The sequence below is a fragment of the Mobula birostris genome, chromosome 5 (genome assembly GCF_030028105.1).
Source record: "Mobula birostris isolate sMobBir1 chromosome 5, sMobBir1.hap1, whole genome shotgun sequence".
In the NCBI taxonomy this organism is placed as follows: domain Eukaryota; kingdom Metazoa; phylum Chordata; class Chondrichthyes; order Myliobatiformes; family Myliobatidae; genus Mobula; species Mobula birostris.
Window position 1 is genome coordinate 185943314 of NC_092374.1, and position 19849 is coordinate 185963162.

Below are 19849 nucleotides of genomic sequence, written 5' to 3' on the forward strand. Positions count from 1 at the left end.
ATCTGCCTTATTCCATTTACACCGACAGGTATTCCAGCCTTCAACTGAAACTCGATACACTGTCCCAATAGGCTCTGACCTGGGCAAAGAGGTACTGCAGTTCCGTAGGGCTCAACGGGAGTGATCCAAATTGAAGATCTTTGGAAGGCGATTAGTGGTTTTGTGGGTATTCCATAAAATTGAATCAATTACCAACTTGTCCATCAACCTTGGTTTTTTCAGACTTGTGCTGGGGGTTTTCCCAGACACCGCAAGGTGTATTGTTTCCATAGAAACCGACAGAAATTAAAATGCACGTGGTAGCACCTGCGTGATGGGCCTTTAATGCGCAGAAACCCAAGTGAAACTCAGATCTGATGCAACTGAAAATGGGGAATTAAGGAGAAATATTGTACAGAGATATGCAAACACTAAGGAATGTTAGATTCCCCGTCCCAGGCAGACAGTGAGAAGCCATTTCGTTATTTGCTTATGGATGTGTCTATTCATGCACTGAGAGACAGTCAGCGTTAAGGAGCAGGCTGCGGAATGTCAAGTACTATTTACAGCACAGAGGTACCCGCTTTTGACCTTGCCCACAGTACAGCAACCTATCCTCGTTTTTTTATAAAAGAAACAGCATTAAAAAACTCAGAACATTGTATTACTGCAGCTTCATGAAACGTTTATAAAGTGCCAATTTTTATGTATTATTCAAAATATCAAAACATCCAAACTCATAAAAAGAAAATTTTCTTTGGTCCAGATGCATCTCTGAGCAGAGCGACTGAAGACTGAAGTGCAGTCACATAAAGAGACCTACCCGTGGGCTCGGCTGAGGGCGAATCCGGTTGGTTCCCAGCTCGACCCCTTCACCCTGTCCAAATAGTGCGGTTTCGCCGCCTGTCCCTGGTGTCACATTGGTGTCTGTGGATTTTCTCTGCGTACTCACACTTGGCCTTCCTGATGTCACTGGTCTTGCTGACATTATGTTGTCCAGTCTCCCGATCTAAAGGCAGCGCCCCGATCCCCAAGCAGTGCACGAACCTCCCTCCGCAGTCAGATATGGTATCTGGTTTGCCCTGCCGTTACGCGTTTGATCCCGGTATAGTCCTTAATGCATTTTCCCGTGTAGCCGGTCACCGATCCCGCATATTCAATGCCGATGTGATGATCGTAGGTAGCCGCATTCCTGGATATGTTGTAGACCGTATTTTCGAAGCAACTGTGCAGCACCTCTGGCCAGGTCCTGATCTCCCTGCGAATGGATTTGACTCCTAACCAGTGCTCTGTATGCAGGGATTAGCAAAAGGGATTGTGGTTTGCGTATGCGAGGTGATGGCGGGATATGACCTTCACGAGCATTTGCGTAAACATGTCTAATATATTACAAACAGAGAAAATCTGCAGATGCTGGAAACCGAAGTAATAAGCACAAAATGTTGGAGGAACTCGGCAGGCCAGGCAGTATCAACGGAAAAGAGTAACCAGTCGACTTTTCGGGCCGCGACCCTTCATCAAGACTGATATCTTCTTTCCCTGGTTGCGAAGCTGACATGTTTGTAGAACCATTGCAGGACTGTCAACTTCTTACTCGGACTCCTCATCTTTTTTTCCCCTCCAGTCCCGATGAAACGTCGAATGTACTCGTTTCTATAGATGCTGCCTGGCCTTCTGAGTTATTCCGTCCAGCATTGTGTGTATTGCTTGGGTTTCCAGCGTCTGCAGATTTCTACACCCGGCCATCTTTAGCTGCTCTGTCAATGACCTTCACACTGTCATAAGGTCAGTTCTGTCGGGCAATGAAACAGTTTGTGCTTCACATACGGAACCTTGGACTATGCTGAGGCCAGGGGTGATGAGTACCAAGTGCTGCTGAAGGGAGCTGTGAGGGATCGACTGGTGGAGTGTCTGTTGGTCAGGAAACCAATGTGATGAGAGTTTAATAGTCCTCAGTAAAGTGAAACGTAATCTCCAGAACCCTGACCCGTGCACTGGGTGGCAATGTGGGTATTTACAGTGAATGTCAGGGGCTGAAGCAGCAGAGGGTGAAGTGAGTCTGTGATACTTGTTGTCAAGCCTCATGAGAATGGAGTGTGAAAATGTAGCCTCTGGCGATGTGTTGGACATGTGTTGGAAGGGTTAACAAGCTGATTCAGGGCAAGAGGGAGAAGGCCGGTTGGGAGTTTTCACTGGTAGTTGCAGTTTGATGGAGTATTTGTGATGGGAGGTAATCTCAGTGATGAAAAGCCACTCTGATGGTGAGATAATGTGTCCCTCCGTGAGAGTGAACCCCCACTGGGATCGTGTTTGTGTCCCGGGGATCAGGGGACGGGTGTAATCCTGTTGGTGAGTGAGAGACTGAGGCAGCTCAGGCGATCGGGACAGAGTTATGTTTCAGGTCAAAGACTCTTCATCTGATTACTATTTACAACATTCCTTTTTTTGAGTTCCACTGTCTGTGGCTTTATTTTAAACACAAGAGATTCTGCAGATGCTGGAAATCCAGAGCAAAACACAAAATGCTGGAGGAGCTCAGCAGGTCAGGCAGCGTCTATGAAAGTGAACAACCAGTCCTGAAGAAAGGTCTTGGCCCAAAACGTGAACAATTTGTTCATTTCCATCAATACTGCCTGACTGTTGAGTTCCTCCAGCAGTTTTTATTTTATTTATTTTTAAATTTATTAAGATAGGATATGGAACAAGCCCTTCTGGTCCTTTGATCAGAGATGTCCAGCAACACCCCAGTTTAATCCCCACCCAGTCGCAGGACAATGTAGAATGACCAATTAGCCTACCAACCAGTCCGTCTTTGGACTGTGGGAGGATACTGGAGCACCCAGAGGAAACCCACGCTGTCACAGGGTGAAGGTACAAACTCCTCATAGATAGCAGTGGGTCTGTGTTGCTGTGGCTTTATTTATTGATTTCCTCAAACACTGCCTCTGATCGACGGGTTTGAGGGTCAGTGCCATTGCGTCGGAAAAGGAAAGGACACGGGTGTTCCAGCGGTGACCAGCAGAGGGAGTCCCAGGACAATGTAGACTCTACTCCGAAGGGAGATATGCGATCAGTACAGGGTACCGGTGAGGCTGCACCTGGAGCGTTGCGCATAGTTCAGGTGTTCTTACCTGTGGAAGGATATACTGCTTTGGAGGCGGTGCAGAGGAGGTTCACCAGGTTGATTCCAGATATGAAGGGTTTAGACTGTGAGGCGCCTTGGACTGTACTGGCTGGAATTCAGAAGAATGAGAGGAGATCTTATAGAAACATATAAAATTATCAAAGGGATAGATAAGATAGAGGCAGGAAAGGTGTTTCCACTGGTAGGTGAGACTAGGACTAGGGGATATAGCCTATTCAGGGCAGTAGATTTAGGACGGAGATGAGGAGGAAATGCTTTTCCCAGAGTGTAGTAAATCTGCGGAATTCTGTCCAATGAAGCAGTGGAGGCTACCTCTGTAAATATATTTAAGATAAAATTCAATAATTTTTTTCGTAGTAGGGGAATACAAGAAACACAACAGAGTCACCCAACAGGACAACCAAATAATTCATGTGCAAAAGACAACAAATTCTTCAAATGCGAGAGAGAGAGAGAGAGAGAGATAAATAAATATTGAGAACATGAGGTACTCTCCACCACATACCTATAGACATTTGTTAAAATTGTAGATGCCACACTGAATCTTCACATACTTCTAAGGAAGTAGAGGCACTGCTGTGCTTTCTTCATAATTTCACTTACACACTGGGCCTCGGACAGGTTCTCTGAGATGATAACACTGAGGAATTTAAAGTGGCTGTCCCTCTCCACCTCTGAGGATTGGCTCATGGACCTCTGGTTTCATCCTCCTGAAGTCACCAGTCATCTCCTTGATCTTGCTGACATTGGTTCCAAAATGCGCTGGCACCTGCGCTCAGGCAATTAGGGGCAGTTGACACCAATAATGACCAGAAAATGCTGACGTGTCACCACCAGCACTGGAGCCACAGCCAGGGCTGAAACGAGACTGACACTGAGGAAAGAGTGACCACCTCAATCTCCCACCCTCTCCCCCGCACAAAACCGATGACACAGGCAGAGAAGTGCCAAACAGGAGAGGTTAAATTGGAAGGGAGCCAACAGCTAAAGGGATGGGGAAGGAATTCTGCTGAATAACCCTGCCTCTGGAGACTGGGGGCAGACAGATGCCATAAGCACCCAGTTCCAGTAGAGTGTGAACAACACAGTGTCCAAAACATACCAGCTTTGGGAAACCGGGAGTTGTAGAAAGGCCAGTAGACCCCCACCCCCACCCCACACCTGGAATCTGGGAGGAGACAAGCGTCCAGTGCACCCCAGTTCACCCCAGTTCAGAGAGGTGGAGGGTGTGGGTCAACTGGAGCAGGATGTTGGAGGAGGAACAGTGACCAATCTCCCCCCAGACACACCACAACATCCCTCACACATTGGAGGACCATCTGCAGTACCTCAGGCTGTTTACCAAGGTTGTAGGCATGACAGTTCAGACTGAGTGACAAGTGGATGAGACCTATGATTCCAGAACTCAAGCATGGAGATACCAACAGGCTCTTTGGACATGCACAGTGTGAAGAAAACTGTGTGATGTGTGTTGCCAAGGTCAAGGCTGATGTGACTTTGCCACAAGAGTGTGGTCTACTACATCTCCACAACTACTGCAGGAGGTCACAATGGTGTCCCCATGGTTTGTCTATGTGGTTGGGTGAAGAGGTTCTTTGTCTGCAAAGGGGTTCAGAGAGCAAGACAGGATCAGAGGGACCTGTGCAAACTCCAGACAGAGTTGGATCAACTTCTCCTGCTGCAGTCAAAGGGGATGGGTGTGAGGGGAGGAGTTACAACAGGTGAAAGACAGGCAACTCCAGCTCTCCCTGCTGAATCCTCCAAGATCACCTTCCAACCCAGGTCCACACCATGGAACAGGATGGGGAATGCTCACACTTCTTGTTCTAAATGGTTCACAGTGGGTACCTGTGATCCTCAGCTCTAAAGAAGAGGGCGGCTCAGTAGCATCCTCACAAATGGACATGTCGAGGATCTGCAGGTCCTTCTATGCCAGTCATTATGACAGCGAGGTTGTAAAAATTGAATCTGAATAAAACTCAGGAGACCAGCTTCTTATAATTACAACAGTTTATTGCACACCCTCCTGAAGGAGTTTGAGACCCAGTTGTCAGAGGGAAACCACGTAAGTACTGCCACAATCTGACAAGTGGGCCCACTCTCTCTAGTTACAGCTGTATATTTATACATAGTAAGCCCCATACATTACTGTTGCAAGATGTCATTTGAACTGGTACGTCCAACAAGTCTGTTGGTGCGAAACTTAGTTACAGGTAAAAGAGTCTGCTAGATCAAGGCTTAATTACAGATGGATGTGCCGTCCAATCCTTATCAGTTATTCCCTTTGCTAGGCCCTGACTTAATTACAGATGGATGTTCATTCCTGTCCTTATCGGTGAGTCCTCCTACTCCTACTCAAATGAGGGTACAATGTCAATGTTATCAAACTCTCAATGTCCCCCTGCAATCTGAGGAGAACTGGTAATGAGCCTGTCTTAGCTAACTGCTGAAGACAGAGTTACTTCAGTTCAAAAATTCCTATTCAGTCCCAATTATTCTTTCAGCCAGAGGTTACATAGTTTCAAAATGATCTATTTATATCCCCAATTCCTCAAGGTCACAAAACAGCACAGTCTCCCAGAACTTCCTATCCTCTACCTCAAACTGTAAACGGGAGAGTCTGGACCAACCACGGACCCTGGAGAGGCTGACTGGCTCCATCCATTCCTTCCACTCGAATAAAATTCCCAGGTGCGAGGGCTTACTGGCTGAGCTACACTCGGCTCTGTGGGACTGAAAGGGACCATACCTGCTGGCAGCATGTCAGATGCCACAGGAAAGGGCATCATTACCCTCATCTACGAGTAGAAAGGGAGATGGATGACATCAGGAGTTGGTGGTCCATCTCACTATTGAATGCAGATTACAAGATCATGTCCAAGGCCAGGACAGGGTCATCTCTGCTCTAGGATGGATGATCCACCCAGACCAAACCTATGCTGTACCGACAGGAGGATCTTTGACAGCCTTGCCCTTGTTGGACATACCATGCCTACATGTAGGATCAGGGGGAGTGGATGCCTGCCTGATCATTTTGGACCTGGAGAAAGCTGTCCTCAGAAAATCCAATGCATAAGTGATGGATGTACTCTCCAAAATAAACTTTGAGATGGGATTCAGGAACTGTTCTATACAGATGTATGCAGTACAGTACAAATCAATGGGTGGGAAGAAGAGGCAGGGAACAAGTGTGGAGTCAGACTGGTTTTCCATTCCCCCCTCTCTTGTGTGCTGTATAGAACCCCTTGCCAAAGTAATCGGGGTGGAGGAGAGCAGAAGAGGGAGGATGTTGCTGGGCAGTGGAGGGATTCAGGTAAAAACTATGTACATTGACAACATCAGCATCTTCTGCTGGGATCCAAGGTTAGTTCTCAGATTGATCAACATCTGCAACCAGCTGAAGTTGGCATCAGGGGCCAGGGTTAACTGCATGAAGAGAGAGGCCATGCTCTTCAGCAACTGGCCCGACTGATCCAGTGTCCCTTTCACCATCAAGTTCGAATACGTGAATGTGCTGGGGATCTGGTTTGTAGGGGCTAAGGTGTAAACAAGAATTGTCTGGAGTGCATTCAGAGGGTCAAACAGAAATTGGGATTGTGTGGAACTCACTCCCTATCAATAACTGGGAAGAACCTGGTCATCAGGTGTGAGGTGCTCTCAGGATTGCTGTACTTGGCACAGGTGTAGGCCACTTCTCCCCACCAGACCCCGAACTTTCCACCCACAACCCCTCTTCTCCAACTTGGGAGTCACCCAAGAATTCTCCAGGTTCCTCTGGGGATCCAAGAAGAAGTGGGTCACAATGAAGAAATCGCTTGATAACAGGGCCAAAAACGTTCACAATGTCACTCATCCTGATTACCACCTTCCCGTGTAGCTACTTCAGGGTGTGTGTGGAAATTAGGCGAAATTTGGTCTGCTGGAAACCTGTTGGTCTCCCGGCAGAGTGAGAGGTCCCTGAGGGAATGCTGATGACGGACACTCTGAAGTTCGGTGCAGTGTTAAGACTCTGTGGGGAAGGATCTCAGTCTAGGTTCCTTCTGCTCAGGACAGGGAGGAGCTAAATGGGGTGGAACATCCCCGGAGAGGAAGACCTGCTGCGCTCCTCCAGCATTTTGTGTGTGTTCATGTCAATCTCTTCCTTCTCCTCTTCTCAAAATAACGTCACGGAGGAATTTTTAAACCCGGTTAAGAAATTAATCATTTTTACCAAAAAGGCTAAATGTTATGTATTCACTTGGGATAGTTTAGCCAGTGTTGAGTCTTTGTTGATGCCGAACCGTGCCTCAGCTCCGTGACCGGGCGTGCAGACACTGCTCTCCGTGTGATAGTGAATGGGGCAGTCTCCCAGAGCAGGTCCGGCACCGAGCGGTCGGGAACGGGCATGGGTCGGGTGAGCGCCAGTACCGGAAAACTTCATTCCCGGGTTGAGAGGCCTGGCTCACCCCTCAGCCTCCGGATATTTTTACTCGTTCAACTTTTCTGGCTTCTGCTCCAGCCTGGTGTGATCGGTGCCGAAGGTAAGGGAATGAATTCATGTGTGAATGCGAGAGTCGCAGTCTCCATTTCCGTGCTCGGAGACTGTGGTGTCACGACAACAGATTGCTGACTGAACGAGCTTTGCGAGCTGAAGTCTGTTGTCCGAGGGAAATGTTTACGGAGTATAAATAAATGACACGGCCATTAACTTTTTTAACAGTACAGTACGTTACAAACATGACAAAGATCATTTAACTTTGTTCACGTGACTGAAATTATACACAATTTAAAGGAACAAATAAACACAACACATTGGTGCCAGCTGAGAGAGAGAAAAAAGAGGTAGTGTTCGGGTTTTCAGTTTAATTCCAGACCCTGACTGTAATGGTAAATTGGAGGGACATGTAAAACTTTTATTTTGCATGTCATACAGAACCACTGCGACATCAGTACATTGAGGTGGTACGAGGGACTGTGTACAACAAAGGAATGAGGTATGAAGTGTTACAGTTCCCCAGAAAGCTCAGTGCAAGCAGACTGTGAGGTGAAACGGCATGATGAGGTCAATTGTGAGGTCAAGTCTCCATCTCATCGTACTAGGGAACCATTCGAGGATCCATGAACACATTGATTTGCAATAAATATTAATATGTATTTGGAATTTGCTGTAAACACGAGAGGTCCTGGTGAAGAGTCTCAGCCCAAAACGTCTATTGCTCATTAATTTCCGTAGCTGCTGCCTGAGCTGCTGAGTTCCTCCACCATTTTGTGTGTGTTGCTGCAAATTTGCTGTTTCTGTGCTGGCCTGACATGAACGTTGTCCTTCAGAGATCAAAGTATTGAGTACAGGAGTTGGGATGTTATGTTGAAGTTGTATAAGTCATCAGGCCTAATTCGGAGTATTGTGTGCAGGTTTTTGTCACCTATCACAGGAAGGTTGTAGAAGTTTGAAAGAGAAAATTTATAAGGATGTTGCTGGGACTGGAGGACCTGAGTTATAAGGAAAGATTGAATAAGTTAGAACTTTATTCCCTAGAACGTAGAAGACTGAGAGGAGATTTGATAGAGGTATACAAAATTATGAGGGGTACAGATGGGGTAAATGCAAGCAGGCTTTTTCTACTGAGGTTGGGTGCGACTACAACTGAAGGTCATGAGATGAGGGTGAAAGGTGAAATGTTTAAGGGGAACATGAGGGGATCTTCTTCACCCAGAGGTGGTGAGAGTGTGGAATGAGTGGCCAGTGCAAGTGATTTCAATTTCAGCGTTCAAGAGAAATTTGGATAGGTACATAGATGGGAGTGGTGTGGAGGGCTATGGTTTGGGTGGAGGTTAATGAAACTAGGAGGTTTAAATGGTTCAGTATGGACAAGATGGGCCGAAGAGCCTGTTTCTGAGCTGTAGTTTTCTAGGAATATGACTTTAAAAGAAAAGTATTCAATAATTATAAAAATGAATGATATAAAAGTAAATTCATTGGTTAAAGTACAGATATGGAACAGAATGTGTATAAATACATAAATTCCAGCCTCTGTTCACAATGTAAACAGTTTTATAAAAAGTGGTTTACAGTGCAGTCCAGTGACTGAAGTAATAGATGGAGGTGGGCTAACTTAAATAACTGGTCTAATTAACTACCTGGTGAAGACATTTTTAAGATATGAAGTTTTTGTTTCAATAGTCTCATAATAGGTGGGTAGGAGTTGTCCTTGAGCCTGGTGGGACGAGCTTTCAGGCTTTTGTATCTATTGCCCGATGGGAGAGTGGAGAAGAGAGAGTGTCCGGGGTGAATGGGTCTTTGATTGTGCTGACTGCTTTCCTCAGGCAGCGAGGAGTGTCAACAGAATCCAGAAACTGTCTCCGAGCTCCTATACCTCTTGCCTGATGCCAGCATCAAGAAGAAGACATGTCTGGGACAGTCAACGTCGTTGATTATGGAGTTCTCAGAAGTTTCGTTTTGACTTTTTATGCAGGTGGAATTAAGATTTTAAGACCATGAGATACAGGAGCAGTCTTAGGCCATTTGGCCCATTGAGTCTGCTCCACCATTCAATCATTGCTAATCCAGTTTCCTTGTCAGCCCCAAACTCCTGCCTCCCCCTCCCCCATGTCCCTCCATGCCCTGATTAATGAAGAATCTCTCAGCCACTGCCTGAAATATACCAAATGACTTGGCCTCCAAAGCGGCAATGAATTCTACAAATTCACTCCTCTCTGGCTGAGGAAATTCCTCCCCGTCTCCATTGTAAAGTTATGCCCCTCTTTTCTGAGGCTGTGTCCTCGGTCTCAGACTCCCCCACCATAGGAATCATCCTATGACAGTGTGCAGTCAGACTGTCAGGAAGGGCAGCCAGATAATAGGACATAATTGCAGCCAGCAGGACGAATATCAATGCATTAGGGATGCAGAATCAAAAAGGCTGGCAGAAACAGTAGTCAGAGTGTTATATCTCAATGTATGGAGTACAAGAAATAAGGTAGATGACCTTGTTCCACTTTTACAGATTGTTGGGTATGATGTTGTGGCCATCACTGAATCGTGGCTGAAGGATGGTTGTACGGTAGTTGGAAACTGAATGTCCAGGGTCACACATTGTAACGGAGGGATAGGAAGGTAGGCAAAGGGATTGCCGTAGCTCTGCTGTTTCAGAAAAATGGCATCAAATCATCAGAAAGGTGTGATATAGGATTGGAAGATGTTGAATCCTTGTGGGTTGAGTTATGAAACTGCAAGGGTAAAAGGACCCTGATGGCATTTATATACAGGTCTCACACAGTGGATCACAGATTACAAAGGGAAATAGCAAAGGCGTGTCAAAGGGTTAATGTTATGATAGTCATGGGAGATTTTAACATGCAGGCAGATTGGGAAAATCAGATTGGTAATGGATCCCAAGAGAGTGAAATTGTTGAATGCCTACGAGATGGCTTTTTGGAACAATTTGTTGTTAAGCCTACTAGACGATCGGCTATACTAGATTGAGTGTTATATAATGAACCGGCGGCAATTAGGGAGCTTAAGGTAAAGGAAGCAATAGGAGACAGTGATCGTAATATGATGGCGTTCAACTTGAAATTTGATAGGGAGAAAGTAAAGTCCGACACAGCAGTATTTCATTCTTTTTCAATCTTTTTATTAATTTTCAAATTTATAAATATATCAACAATATTAGTACACAGGGACTGGGATTACATTATTGATAATTAACATTTGCAAATATAAACTTAGTAAGAAAGTTTTTTTTTCAAGGTCTTGTATAAAACTTTCTCTCAGGCTACAATTTTGTTCATATTGCTTTGGCTTATAGTTTTTAGTAACTTTACTATTCAACATTGTTCATGTTGTAAATAGTATTAATAAAAATCAATTTACAATCTTCATTTAAATTAAATCTACCAAGTCTACCTTTAGAAAAATTAAATCCCATTTTGACTTAAGCAGATATTTATTATTTATAAGATTTTAAAATTTATGAAAGGAAAGGAAAGAGATTAATATCAAGAAACTTTACAAGAAGGGTTGGCTAAAATTCATTCTCTACTAAAAAGAGCATTGACAATTATTTTTGGATTATTATATCTACAATTTACTGATCATGCTAACATACCATGAGCTGTTCATATAATAATTTTTATACAGGGGTTCCCTGAGACCAGAAAATTATGCCAAGGCTTCCTCTAGTTTGAGAAAGACTGCTCTACACTCATAAATATGTGGCTAGGCACAACTCAAATGCCATCTCTAAATTTGCTGATAACCCAACTATTGTTGGGAGAATTTCAGGTGGCGATATGAGGGAGTACAGGAGTGAGATAGTTCAGGTGGTTCAGAGGTGTTACAGGAAAACCCTTGCACTCAGCATCAGTAAGACCAATGAACTGATTTTGGATTTCAGAAAAGGTAAAATGAGGGAAGACACACCAGTCCTCATAGAGAGATCAGAAGTATAAAGAGTGAGCAATTTCAAATTCCTGGGTGTCAACATCTCTAAGGATCTGTCCTGGGCCGAACATATCAAAGCAGTAACAATGGAGGCATAACAGCTGCTATATTGCATTGGTAGTTTGAGGAGATTTGGTCTACTCACTAATTTCTAGAGATGTCCTGTGGAGAGCTTTCTAGCTGGTTGCATCACCATCTGGTATGAGGAGCTATTGCGCAGAATCAAAACAAGCTGCAGAAAATTGTAAACTCGGTCAATTTCATCACAGGCACGAGCCTCCCAAGCATCCAGGACATCTTCAAGGAGAAATGCCTCAGAAAGGCAGTATCCATCATCAAGGACCCCATCACCCAAGACATGCACTCTTCTCATTGCTGTCACCAAGAGCCTAAAGGCACACATTCAATGATTCAAAACAGCTTCTTCTCCTCTGCCACCAGCTTTCTGAATGGATATTGAACCTGACTTCTGTACATTCTCTTTTTGCACTACTTCCAAAGATCAAACTTGGTAACAATAGGCCAGTGAGCCGAATATCAGTGGTGGGAATGTTATTGGAGGGGATTGTGAAGAGCAGAAATGACCAGCAATTGGAAAGACAGGAACAGCTGTGGACTAGTTCTCATGGCTGTGTATGAGGGAAAGAGTCTGTCACAAATTTGATGGTGTTTTTTGAAGAGGTAACAAAAGTGATTGAGGTTGGGCATTAACTGTTGACTATGTGGACGTTAACAAGGCCTACAGGGTACACTGCTGGCACACTCTCGTCTGCAGGAGTACGTTCTGAGGGATGCACTCAAACTTGGTGCAGCCACCGCGAAGGCCCGGTGGGGAAGGACCACAGTTTAACGTTCATCACCCGTAGGAGGGGGAGAGGTTGGGTGGGGAGGAGACCTACCCTCATCAGCGGTGTGGACAGATAATCAACATGGTGCCCAAGGAGTGGGTGCAATTGTTAATTTGGGAAAGTATTAGAGCCATTGCCTGCCTTTATTGTTGAAAATTTTGATTGTTAATAAGTTTTAACACTTGACCAAGGGTTGAGAGTAAACGCATGATTTACTGTAAACATCTTTCATTTGTAAATGAACAGAGTCAACGCAAAATTTTATTGTTAATAACTGTATTGAATAAGGACTCACAGTCAACGAATGGTTTTCTTTTTCTGTATGTAATTATTTTTATTTTGTAATATTTCTGAATAAAGTATTTTTGGAAAAAAAAAAAGTACACTAGTCTATATCTGGATTGTTTAACAAGTTCCACACTGGAGGCTGGTGGAGAATTTGGACCATGTGGGATCCAGGATGAGCTTTTCACTTGAATATAACATTGTCTCAGTGGAAGGAGATTGGAGAGGGTAGTAATGAGTCGCTATTCAGATTGGAGGCCTGTGATCAGTGGTGTACTGCAAGGATCAGCCCAGAATTCACTGTACATGGATTGCCACTTGATGGATTCATGTCATCCTGGAGGGGTTTGCAGAATCTGATCAAATGTGAAGGGTGTAGCCCAGAGGAGAGGACTTGGGCATACTCCAGTTTTATATTCATTCCATCACCCAGGGAAGAGTTCCACTGGACCAGTTGGATCACCCTGGGCCATTGGGTGTCAGGCGTTGGGGGGGTATCCTGTCAGGGATGCACAGACAGGCACCTCCCTGTTTCAATCCAGTTAACAGGAGTCATCTTGCACTCATTTCCAACTCATCACCTGCAGCCTATTTAAACCCAGCTCTCATCCACAATCATTGTTTACACATACAAGCCAGCCAGTCTCAGTCAGTGGTCCTATCCTTCTGTTACCTTGTCATGTTTAGTTTCATTTGTGTTTTGGTTTGTGGCCCCACGTGTCTTGTTATTTTGCAGTATATTATTTTGCACTCCCCAGTAAATCATCTCAGCTGCTCTGTGTTTGGGTCAGGTGTCCTCTACAGTTCCTGACAGTCTGGGAGCTTTGTGGTACCATTCTTGGGAAATTGTTTGGTTACATCTGCAGAGAAGGGAAGTGAAAGTCACGTTTATTTTCATATAATGGTAGGGGACAACTTACCAGTGGGGAGCCACAGTGACCGGGTCTCTGGCACTGAGTCTGGTGTTGTGGTTCAGAAGAGCAGAGAGATGAAGAGGACTGCAGTACTGATCGGAGATTCCTTAGTCAGAGGAACAGAGACGAGGTTCTGTGGGCGTGATAGAGACACCCGGATGGTATGTTGCCTCCCTGGTGCAAGGATCAGGGATGTTTCAGATCATGTCCATAGCATTCTCAAGGATGAGGGTGAGCAGCCAGAAGTCTTGGTACATATTGGCACCAATGACATCAGCAGACAAAGTGAGGAAGTCGTGAAGACAGATTTTGGGAGGCTAAATAGAAAGAAGAGAAACAGGATGTCCAGGGAGTAATCTCTGAATTGCTGCCTGTGCCACATGCCAGTGAGGTTAAGAATAGGATGATATTGCAGATGAAAGCATGGTTGAGGAACTGGTGCAGAGGGCAGGGTTTCAGGTTTATGGATCAATGGGATCTCTCCTGGGGAAGGTATGACCTGTACAAAAGGCATGGGGTGCACCTGAACCCAAAAGGGTTGAATATCCTTGCAGACAGGTTGGCTGGAGATGATTAGGTGGGTTTAAACTAATTTGACCGGGGATGGAAATCAGAGTGATAGTGCTGAAGATGGGCTCATTGGTTTACAGACACTCAATGTGCAGTGAGATTCCTAGCAAGGAGAGGCTGAAGGTAGGTCAAAATTGTAGTCAACTGGATGAGCTGCAAAGTAAAAGGCAGACAAATTCGAAAAAGGTGAATACAGGACTAAAGGCGATATATTTGAATGCATGCAGTACACGGAATAAGGTCGATGAACTTGTCATACAGTTCCAGATTGGCAAGAATGATGATGTGGGCATCATGGCTGAAAGAAGATTATAGTTGGGAGCTTAATATCCTGGGACACACATTGTATCAAAAGGACATACAGGAAAGCAGAGGGGTGATGTAGATAGACAAAGAATAATTGGTTGATGTGCTATTGGATTTTCAGAAGGCCTTTGCCAAGGTGCCACACATGAGGCTGCTTAATAAGCTATGAGCCCAGGGTTTTGCAGGAAAGATTCTAGCATGGATAAAGCAGAGGATGATTGGCAGGAAGGAAAGAGTGGAAATAAAGGGAGCCTTTTCTGGTTGGTTGCAGGTGACCAGTAGTGTTCCAGAGGGGTCTGTGTTGGACTGATTCCTTTGTCAACCACGTAGATGATAGAATTGATGGCTTCGTTGCAAAGTTTCAGATGATATCAAGAAGGTGAAGAGGCAGGTCGATGAGGAAACAGGGAGGCTGCAGAATGGCAAAGAAATGGCAGATGTAATATTGTGTCAGGAAATGAATGGTCAAGTATGCACTTTGGTAGAAGAAATGAGAGTTGACCATTTTTTAAATGTAGAAAAAATACAAAAAGTGTCTAAGGCACACAGGGATTTGGGAGTCCTTGTGCAGGATTCCCAAAGGTTAATTTGCAGGATGAGTCTGTGGTGAGTAACGCAAATGTGACGTTAGCATTCATTTCGAGAGGACTGAAATATAACAGTAAGGATGTAATGTTGAGACTTTATAAAGCACTGGTGAGGCCTCACTTGGAGTATTGTGTGCAGTTTTGGGTCCCTTATCTTTGAAAGGATCTGCTGAGAATGGAGAGGGTTCTAAGAAAGTTCACGAAAATGATTTTAGGATTAAACAGCTTATAATATGAAGAGCGTTTGACGGCTGATAGCCTGTTTTCTCTGGATTTTAGAAGTATGAGGAGTGACCTAATTTACACCTATCGAATGGTGAAAGGTCTTGATAGAGCGGATGTGGAGAGGATGTTTCCTATAGTGCAAGTCTCTAAGACCAGAGAGCAGGTGAGAGTTAATATTAGACCACTTGAAAATGATGGTGGCGAGGTAGTAATGGGGGAAAAAAGAAACAGCAGATAAACTTAAGTACTTTGTTTCAGTGTTTATTGTGGAAGAAACTCCCCCTGTGCCAGAGATCTGTGAGTGTCAGGGAGCAGGAGTGAATGCCATTGCTATTACAAAGGAAAAAGTGCTAGGCAAACAGAAAGATCTTGAGGTAGATAAGTCACCTGGACCAGATAAACTACATTCCAGAGTCCTGAAAGAGGTTGCTGAAGAGATAACGATGCATTAGTCATGATTGGTCATGGCATGGTCCTAGAGGACAGGAAAATTGCAAATGTCCCTTTATCATTTAAGAAGGGAGGAAGCGAACAGAGGAAATTATAGGCCAGTTAGCCTAGTCTCAGTGGTTGCGTAAGCATGAGGTTCAGGGTACTTGGACACTAATGTCATGTACCCCGTGACAGGTTAAAGAACTAGCAGAAATGGAAAATAGCTTGGAGTCTGGTATTGCTATTAACTAATGCTATTTATTAGTAACTACACAATACACAATACAGTAATATAAAATCAGATTTATCAAACAGGTTAGCAATGATTATATACTGTGTGTGTGTGTGTGTACACACACACACATATGTAGAAATATGAAAGCTTCTTCAAGCCTAGGGGTAAATGGATACAGTCTTACGATGATGAGTAAAGTTCAGTTCAGTTCGTGGTATTGCGTTGAGTAGTGATGGAGAGAGAGAGGGGTTTAGCTCTTCAGGTAAGCTGACGCCGTCGATCTTCCCATTGTCCTCTGAAACTTCCAAGTTAGCCAGACTTGACCAACTTAAGAGCACCATCTTCGAGTGATAGTCTACCAAGCCAGGTGAGAGTTAGACACACTACTAGACTCCACAAGGTCACTCTTTCATGCACTAACAATCACAGATCGATACCTTGTAATTGATCCACAGTCCCACACTCGTCGGCACCTAAACAGGATAGTGGTAACTTCGCCACATTCTTGTGCGTCTGTGTGTCCCATCCTGTGAAACAAGCAATTACGCTGGTTTAAATACTGTTGTGCTGCATACCAGCTGTCCATCAAGAAGCTCCTCCCTTCTCTCTCTGTAGGAACACAGAAGCTGGAAGTGTCCTTGCAAAAGTGTAAACATGCTGCAGAGAAACCATAACACCATCTCAAAGCAGTCTTCGCCTCTCTCTCTTAATAACAAGGTGTCTGTGTTGGACATCCCTCTTTCTTTTAAAAGCACAGTTCACAGGCATAATTCAGGATCCTGTCACACTAATGGTAAGATAACTCAATGTCAGCCTGGTTTTTATAAAGGGAAATCTTGCCTGACAAATCTGTTAGAATTCTTTGAGGAAGTAACAAGCAGGGTGGGCACAGGAGAGGCAGTGGATGGAATTTACTTAGATTTTCAGAAGGCATTTGATAAGGTGTCACACGAAGCTGCTTCACAAGATAAAATCCTATGGTGTTCCAGGAAGGTTACTGGCATGGATAGAGAAATGGCTTGACAGGCAGGAGGCAGCGAGTGGGAATAAAAGGGGCCTTTTCTGGTTGGTTGCCAGTGACTAATGGTATGCTTCAGGGGTCAGTATTGGGACCGCTACTTTTCACGTTGTCTGTCAATGATTTTGGTAGTGTAATTGATAGCTTTGTGGTAAAGTTTGCAGATGATACGAAGGTAGGTGGAGGGGTAGGTAGTGCTGAGGAAGCAATGCGATTGCAGCAGGACTTAGACAAATCGGAAGAATGAGTAAAAAAGTGGCAGATGAAATACGGTGTTGGGAAATGTATGATAATGCATTTTGGTAAGAGGAACAAAAGTGCAGACTATTCTAAATATGGAGAAAATTCAAACATCTGAGTTGCAAAGGGACTTGGGAGTCCTTGTACAAGGCTCCCAGAATGTTCATTCACAGGTTGAGTCTGTGGTAAAGAAGGTTGATTAACCTGTGCAGGGTGTAGGGAGCAGGGTTCACATTTATGGATCATTGGGATCTGTTCTGGGGAAGGTATGACCTGTACAAACAAGACGTGTTATACCTGAACCCGAGAGGGTCCAATATCCTTGCTGGCAGGTTGGCTAGAGTTGATTGGCTGGGTTTAAACTAATTCGACAGGGGAATGGGAACCGGAGTGATAGTGCAGAAGATGAGGGGTGATTGATAGATTCATGGCCTAAGGTAGAAGGAATCAATTTTGGAAAACCTAGCACATTTATTTTTCAACATAGTCCGCTCCTACATTTACACATCTAGTCCAGCGGTCGTGGAGCATACGGATCCCTTCTTTGTAGAAGTCGGCATCTTGGACCTCCAGAAGTGGTCCACACCAGCAGTGGTTGATAAGTTTGTGGCCTGAGGTAGAAGGAGATGAGTTATACAGCTCTTGTTACGTGCATGTGCAGTTCAACTCTTTGAGTGAATATGCAGAATGTTTGAAGTTAATAACTCACCTCCTTCCACCTCAGGCCACAAACTTATCAATCGCCCCATGCTGTGGACCACTTCTGGGGTCCAAGACGCCGACTTCTACAAAGGAGGGATCCGTATGCTCCACGACTGCCGGGCTAAGTGTGTAAATGTAGGAGGGGACTATGTTGAAAAACAAATGTGCTACGTTTTCTAAAATTGACTGCTTCTGCCTTAGGCCTGAAAGTCGTGAGTTCGAGCCCCAGCCAAGGCAACGTGTTGTGTTCTTGATCAAGGCACCTAATCACGCATTGCTCTGCGACAACACTGGTGCCAAGCTGTATGGGTCCCAATGCCCTTCCCTTGGACAACATTGGTGTCGTGGAGAGGGGAGACTTGCAGCACGGGCAACTGCTGGTCTTCCATACAACCTTGCCCAGGACTGCGCCATGGAGAGTGAAGACTTTCCAGGCGCAGATCCATGGTCTCGCAAGACTAACGGATGCCTTTACTTACTACCTTAGGCCTACCTTAGGCCACAAACTTATCAATGACCCCTCGTAGTTGGTTTACAAACAGAGGCAATGTACAGTGAGACTCCTAGCAAGGAGAGGCTGAAGATTGGGCAAAATTACAGTCAACATCGAAAAAGGTGAATACAGGACGACAGATTTTAAGCAACAGGAATTCTGCAGAGGCTGGAAATTCAAGCAACACACATCAAAGTTGCTGGTGAATGCAGCAGGCCAGGCAGCATCTCTAGGAGGAGGTACAGTCGATGTTTCAGGCCGAGACCCTTCGTCAGGACTAACTGAAGGAAGAGTGAGTAAGAGATTTGAAAGTGAGAGGGGGAGGGGGAGATCCAAAATGATAGGAGAAGACAGGAGGGTGAGGGATGGAGCCAAGAGCTGGACAGGTGATTGGCAAAAGGGATATGAGAGGGTCATGGGACAGGAGGCCCGGGGAGAAAGACAAGGCGGGGGGGAACCCAGAGGATGGGCAAAGGGTATAGTCAGAGGGACAGAGGGAGAAAAAGGAGAGTGAAAGAAAGAATGTGTGCATAAAAGTAAGTAACAGATGGGGTACGAGGGGGAGGTGGGGCACTAGCGGAAGTTAGAGAAGTCGATGTTCATGCCATCAGGTTGGAGGCTACCCAGACAGAATATAAGGTGTTGTTCCTCCAACCTGAGTGTGGCTTCATCTTTACAGTACTTATCCCTGTAAGCGGAACAAGTGCAACACATGCCCTTACACTTCCTCCCTTACCATCATTCAGGGCCCCAGACAGTCCTTCCAGGTGAGGCGACACTTCACCTGTGAGTCGGCTGGGGTGATATACTGTGTCCGGTGCTCCCGATGTGGCCTTCTATATATTGCCGAGACCCGACGCAGACTGGGAGACCGCTTTGCTGAACACCTACGCTCTGTCCGCCAGAGAAAGCAGGATCTCCCAGTGGCCACACATTTTAATTCCACATCCCATTCCCATTCTGACATGTCTATCCACGGCCTCCTCTACTGTAAAGATGAAGCCACACTCAGGTTGGAGGAACAACAACTTGTATTCCGTCTGGGTAGCCTCCAACCTGATGGCATGAACATCGACTTCTCTAACTTCTGCTAATGCCCCACCTCCACCTCGTACCCCATCCGTTATTTATTTTTATACACATATTCTTTCTCTCACTCTCCTTTTTCTCCTTCTGTCCCTCTGACTATACCCCTTGCCCATCCTCTGTTTCCCCCCCCCCCCGTTGTCTTTCTCCCTGGACCTCCTGTCCCATGATCCTCTCATATCTCCTTTGCCAATCACCTGTCCAGCTCTTGGCTCCATCCCTCCCCCTCCTGTCTTCTCCTATCATTTTGGATCTCCCCCTCCCCCTCCCCCTCCCACTTTCAAATCTCTTACTAACTCTTCCTTCAGTTAGTCCTGACGAAGGGTCTCGGCCTGAAACGTCGACTGTACCTCTTCCTAGAG

General features: G+C 45.2%; 1 protein-coding gene across 5 annotated transcripts in view; it reads left to right on the forward strand.

Annotated features, from left to right (window-relative positions):
• Nucleotides 1-7205: 7205 nt before the first annotated feature.
• Nucleotides 7206-19849, forward strand: part of LOC140198130 (uncharacterized) — an 80190-nt gene continuing 67546 nt past the window's right edge. For all 5 annotated transcript variants that reach the window (XR_011886106.1, XM_072259077.1, XM_072259078.1 and 2 more), the window contains exon 1: nucleotides 7206-7644. The gene's annotated coding sequence lies outside the window, so the exon portion shown is untranslated. The remainder of the gene's footprint in view (nucleotides 7645-19849) is intronic.